Source organism: Ursus arctos, unplaced genomic scaffold (assembly GCF_023065955.2).
Source record: "Ursus arctos isolate Adak ecotype North America unplaced genomic scaffold, UrsArc2.0 scaffold_37, whole genome shotgun sequence".
Classification (NCBI taxonomy): Eukaryota; Metazoa; Chordata; class Mammalia; order Carnivora; family Ursidae; genus Ursus; species Ursus arctos.
In genome coordinates this window covers 24,327,586-24,334,271 of record NW_026623053.1, presented here as the reverse complement: position 1 = coordinate 24,334,271, position 6,686 = coordinate 24,327,586, and positions in this window count along the sequence as shown.

The window sequence follows — 6,686 nt, the reverse complement described above, 5'->3', positions numbered from 1 at the left end:
CCTTGCAATATTAGATCTTTGCAACACAACATCTTATTCCCCCCATTTCCATGAAACTCAAGTTGCACTTTAGAAACTGTTTCTCCTGAAGATTATTTTTAATTCAATTTAAATTAAGCAAATGCTCACTTGAGCAGCTAAAGCTCTCTTAAGGATGCTTAAATTAACGATAATTATTTAAACATTCATATACTCATAGGCAGTTCTCCTGATTTAACCTCCAAGCAACATAATTCAAAATTATATCCATGGAGAGAGAGTTAGTTAATTCATGTCCTTTATAGGAGGAAAAAAAGTATTTATTTTGGGGATTATTATTTTAAAGAGAAATGAAATGATTGAAATGGGCTCCTAAATTCTTCACCTCCACATCACGGAGTCACAAGGTAGACCATATGGACTTAGGTAAAGTTTTACAACCTAAAGTTCTTACTAAAAAATAAATGAATGAATGAATGAATGAATGAATGAATAAGAATGTAAAGCCTCTTGATAAAGCCCTGGATTTGTCTCTGAACTCAGTCTTCACATGTCTGAGCTTCACTGACTTAATCTACAGACCAGAAACATGAAGATTAAAAAACAATATCTATGAAAACTATGAGTGTGTTCTATAACCTGGAGGGGGTGACACAGATATCAAAATAACATTAAAAAAAAAAAAACAAAAACAGGTCAACAGATCTTCATTATCCTCTCAGGTTTCCATTAACTTTATCAGCATCTTGCTCTGGAGTGATAGACCTGCCTTACCTTCGTTACTAGGACATGTTCTTTGAAGGCCAACTCACCTTTGTGGCCATCACAGCACCGGGCATGGTGTCTTACACAACATAAGTGCTCAATAAGTACTAATTGAACTAACATAGAAATTGAAGTGTTATTCTCTTCTTCATAGTAACCTAGGCTAATAGGATTAAAAGAAAAGGTGCATATGCCTCTCCCAAATACATCACAGCATTACACAGATTTTCTTTTTAAACCACAGCTGGCCAGAGCATACATATCAATGGAATTTTGATGCAGTGGGTAAAAAATAAGGAAAAAAAAAAGAATAAAGGCAAGACTTAAAGATTCAGGTTTTAAGTTCAGTTTAGGTAGGATAGGTAGAAATCAGTAAGGTAACCTGGGCACTTAGAATCAAAAACACAGTAAGAGGACCAGCAGCTGAGACCTGAAAAGCAAGTTGGAGTGAAGGGACAAGTATACTTTTTAAAAATAAAACCATGGGGCTCTTGGGTGGCTCAGTCATAAGCGTCTGCCTTCGTCTGCCTTCGGCTCAGGTCATGATCCCAGCGTTCTGGGATTGAGCCCCGCATCGGGCTCCCTGCTCAGTGGGAAATCTGCTTCTCTCTCTCCCACTCCCCCTGCTTGTGTTTCCTCTCTCACTGCCTCTCTCTCTCTGTCAAATAAATAAATAAAATCTTTATAAATAAATAAATAAATAAATAAATAAATAAATAAATAAATAAATAAAACTATTTACATCATGCAAAGATTTTCTTTATGTCTCCTGGGTCAGTAGGAAGCAATCCACAAATTCGACCCACTTAAGGTTTAGAGATGATAGTGGTGATGCTTGGTTAGAATGGAGGGTAAGCAGCCAGGAGCAAAACGACTTGAGATTTATCCATAAGGAAACTGTAAAAGATAGATGTGGTATTCCTCATTGCTGTTTTCCCTCTTTGGGAAAAACAGAACATGCTTATTTACATGGCAACTTTTCTTCCCCTATAAATTTGAGACAATGTACAGGAGATGGAAAAGTTTCTTCTCCTGCAAAGCAAGGTATCTCATGCCAGGATGCATCCTGGTAGCATCATTTGTAACAAGGTCAGTGGGATCAGGCATAAAATGGAAAAGTAGGTTTCCCACCATCCTACATTTACATGGTGTAACCAAAGAGTAACCCAAGACCATTCATTACCTTCCCAAAACATCCTCTAGTTTATAACTGATGTTCTCAACATTAAAACCTCTACTTTGACTTAAGACATTGTCTTCAAGTAACCCTTATTAAAATACATGTATTTCCTAAGAACAGTAAAACAGCAACCCAGTAAATGGTTAATCCCACTGTGGTACATTTATACCATGGAATGCTCCTCAGCAGTCAAAAGAAATGAAGTATTAATTCACACAACAACTTGGATAAATCTCTAGAGAATTATACTAAGTAAAAAGAAAAACCAAAGGTTATATACTATATTATTCCATTTGTATAATATCTTTGAAATGACAAAATTATAGAAATGGAGAACAGATTGGTGATTGACAGGGGTTAAGAATAAAGGAATTGGGGAAGGCGGAATGGGTGTAGTTGTAAAAGAACCACATGAGGGATATTTGTGGTGATGGAACTGTTCTGTATCTCAGAACAATGGATGTGACAGTGGACACATGTGACAATGGATGCATGATCCTATACATGTGCTAACACTGCACAGAACTAAATACACACACACACGTACACACAAATACAAGTAAAACTGGGGGAATCTGAACAAGATCAGTGGGTTGTGTCAATGCCAAATCTCAGTATTGTCCTATAGTTTTGTATAACCTTTAAGATTTACCTCAATTTTCCTTTTCCCTATTGCATTATAGTTTTGCAGGATGTTATCATTGGGGAAATCAGAGTAAAGGGCACACAGGATCTCTTTCTTCATTATTCCTTATAACTGCATGTGAATCTACAACTAGCTTAAAAATAAAATGTTCAATTTTAAAAATACAGACCCATTAACATGATTTGGCATTTACATACACTAGCTCTTACCTGAGAGCAAGGTCATGGGACTGAGATAAGCCAAATAAATGTAAGATGGGCTTCAAAATTAGAGAATCTCCTTTCAGTCCCAAAGATCTGGGATTATTATGTGCTGTTAAATTATGTGACCTCTTCCACCCTCAGTTTTCTCATCTTTAAAATGGAGATAGTAATGCCTCCTTAGCAGGGTTGTTTTAAGGAATAAATTAGATAACGAGTGTCTGGCACCTTAGTTAGCACTCAATAAATGGGAGCTACTATTATTAACAGGTAAGCAATAAAGAACTAAAACATTGGCTCTTCACCAAAGAGACAGAATTGTGGGATATACTGCATGGGATCCTGGAGCTCAAGGCAGCATGTGGCAGACAGATGCCAGAGCACTATGGGAACCAAATGATTTGCAACACCTACCTCTTTATGCCCCCTGGAATGTTCTCCCAGATATCTACTTGACCAGCTTCATTACTTCATCCAGGTCTCTGCTCAAATGTCATCCTACTGAAAGACTTAAACTGACTATTCTATATGAAAAAGCTTCATTATTGTCCATGCCCTGACTTTATCACCACTTAAAGGTATTTGTTATTTGACTGATTCTCTCTCCCTCTCTTCCTCCCTCCCTCCTTCCTTTCCTTTCCCTCTCTCTTCCTTTCCCTCTCTCCTGTGTCCTAACTAGAATGTGAGCTTCAAAAGAGTAAAAATGTTGATTGTTTATTGCTATACTCAGGACCTAGAACATCACTGCCACATAGCACTGATAAATATTCTTTGATTAATAAATAACTTCTTGTTTATTGAAGCCTAAATCATATTACAAGTAGTCATTTTTCAAAGAATGTGGCACAGTAGGTAGAAGAAAAAAAGATCACAGTCATTACTTTCTAGAACAAAGTAATTCCACAGTTATCTTCTTCTCCTAGCCTCTTCTTTCTACACACCATTTCATTCATTCATCCACCATCTTATCTACTGTGTGAAAATCACTCGGGACATGAAGTGCCTTCATAAACATTTTCAAGGTTTAAACCTGTCCGTTCTGAGATTGGTTTTGGTCCCCAGTAGAATCTAGAATGACACTGCCCATTCCCTGGTTCTTAATGAAAACAAGTGGTAGCGTCAAACACCATGCAAAATTATAAAACAGGCCCCATTTATCCCTTGTATTATTCTACTTCCTCCATCAAGACACCTTCCACCTTTCATCACTATCAACTATTCCTTGGCTACCAAAGCCAGCACAACATGTCAGCCATACCTGATCATTCATGGGAGTCACCCCATACCCAGAACTTCTCTAAATTCTATGACTCTATGAATTTTAGCATCCTTCAAATTGTATCAGGAAGGAAGTCACAGATCTCCCCCTTTTACACAATGCTACTACTCTTACTGGCTATTTTCCGCCTAAGGTTATCCAAGTACAGCACAAGTATGACCAAAAGTAAGTCACTCAGAATACTCTAAGACAAGGATATATGAAATTACAATACCAACTTCTAATTAACTTTCATCCTAGTGATTTGCAACAACCATCAAATTACTCTAATAGTAGATACTAATTTTAACGCCTTTCACTGTTCATTTTATACTATGTTCTATCTTTCAAATTTCAAATGAAAGTCCAAATTTCAAATGAAACTTTTGACTCCTGTGAAATATTATACCATTGTCTTTGGAAAACCATATATGATTCTACTTCAAATAGCAAAGTATTAGAGAAGTAACACCAAGTTGTAAATTATCTATGTAGCAAATCCATGGAAGCAATTCTCTATGTAATTAACCCTGTCAATACAAATTTTCAATGCTAGCTAAAGTTCTTAATAAGATCAGTCAGCTTCCACTAAAAATCCTAAGCTGGCTGAAATGGGAAACAAATATAGACATGTTACAGGAAGAGATAGCTATGCCCTAATATTTATTTTAAACATTTCTAAGAAAACAAAAGCTCTTATACAAATTTACTAAGAATGGGGTTTGGGGAGCTGGTAAGGTTTCGTTGTGCATTGCGGATTAAAATTTAGCATGCTAAGGAAACAAAAAATATCAAGGTGAACAATAGGGGAAAATGCTATCAGGCTACACTCTGGTTTTAAAATTCATTTCTTTGAGAACAGTATTCTTGAAAGCATTAAAAATGGGTAAGTCAGAAGCCCAAAAGGTTTTTGATATCTGAATTGCTTTACAAAAATATCAACATCCCAACAGACTGAGCCATAGAAGGTTCTACAAGGTACTTGTTACATAAAGCATCACAAAGCACCAAAAGGGGAAGCAGAAGGAGAATCACCTAGCTTGCTCACCTGTTGAACCAGAACACTTCATTTTCCTTTGATAGTTTTGGCAGTAAACTTTTGGGACACTTAAAAGATGGGGATTGAATTTGAACAGTGTTCTTTACATAGCCGTCAGTGAAGTAAGTGTTTCATTTATAAATGCTTCCATGTTGCTGCCTTTCTTTTAGTTTACTTAAATATGCTTTAGCATCCCCTAATAATGCAGGTTGTACTTAGTATTTGTAAATATGCTAGCTATGGGGCTAAGAGCACCCCACTGCATTACGGCTTTCATCTAAAATAGTCCAAAAGAGTTTTTTGCAATTCATTCATTCCATCCATTCAATAAATATTTAGTGGATGCTAGCTTGGATTCCCAATGTTAGCTCTGCTACTTACTAGCTACATAACAATGACTCAAGTTACTTCTTTGTGCTTTAAGTTCCCCATCTGTAAAATGGGAGTAGTAATAGCATCTACTTTATGAGACTGTTTAAGAATTAAATGAGTTGATAAAGCACTTAGAACAATGACTGGCACATAGTGGAACCTAGCAAGCTTTTATTGTTGCAGTCGCTTGCCAGGCCCTGCACTAATATTATGGCAAGCAAAGCAGAAATATTCTTGCTCATTTGAAATTTTCAATCAGTAACTAAATACATATTTAATTACCAACTGAAATAATGGGCTATGAAGAAGAACAAATAGGATTTTAGAAGAGTATATAACAAGGGAATCTCCACTTGTACACATAGCCAGACCCACCAGTTTATCTGGTATCTGGCCAGTGCCCTCCCTCTCCTTTGCTCACCCAAGCACCTGACTGAGTTAGCCTGTTTCAGGTGTGGTTGCTAATTGGGGTGAGGATGGGATTTAGAGCTGGAAAGAGAGGTCCTAGTTCAATCTCAAGGATAAGCCATATGCACAACTTTTCAGGCATTTGCTCAGATAAAAATATAAGGTTTTCCACATTTGAAACTATCCTTTCTGTGTATATTTTAAGATCCTCTCCAAGGAGAGGTGATTATGCTTGCCTGAAATCCATGTCTTCTTGGATTAATTTTCAGGATATATAGGTTAAGAAAAAAGTTTACCAAACAGTGAGAAATACAACCACCTGTGTCAACATGACGTAACTATTAGCACCAAGAACTAAGAGTATCTGGGTCAACATGACTAAGTTATTTGCCCAGGAAAGTTAAGACAATGAACCAATAAATTACTTTACTGCTTAGAGATCCCTAAAAATTAATTTTTAATTAATTATTACAACATTGCTCACTGGGAAGACAGCTCACTTATCAACAGTCTCACTTCAAGACCTGCACTATGCTCTGTCCATCTAACCCAAAGCTTTTATGTCATAACATCTTCCCAATCAACCTATTCTCCACTTTGCCAGGCCCATCTTAACAACACTTAGCCCACCTTTGTAAAACTGACTTAAAAATCACTTGTTATAGGGGTGCCTGGGTGGCTCAGTTGGTTAAACATCTGCCTTCAGCTCAGGTCTTGGTCTCGTGGTCCCGTGGTCCCAGGGATCCTGAGATCAAGCCTGCTTATCCCTCTCCCTCTGCTCTCTCCCTCTGCTCTCTCAAATAAATAAATAAAATCTTTTTTACATAGTCACTTATTAC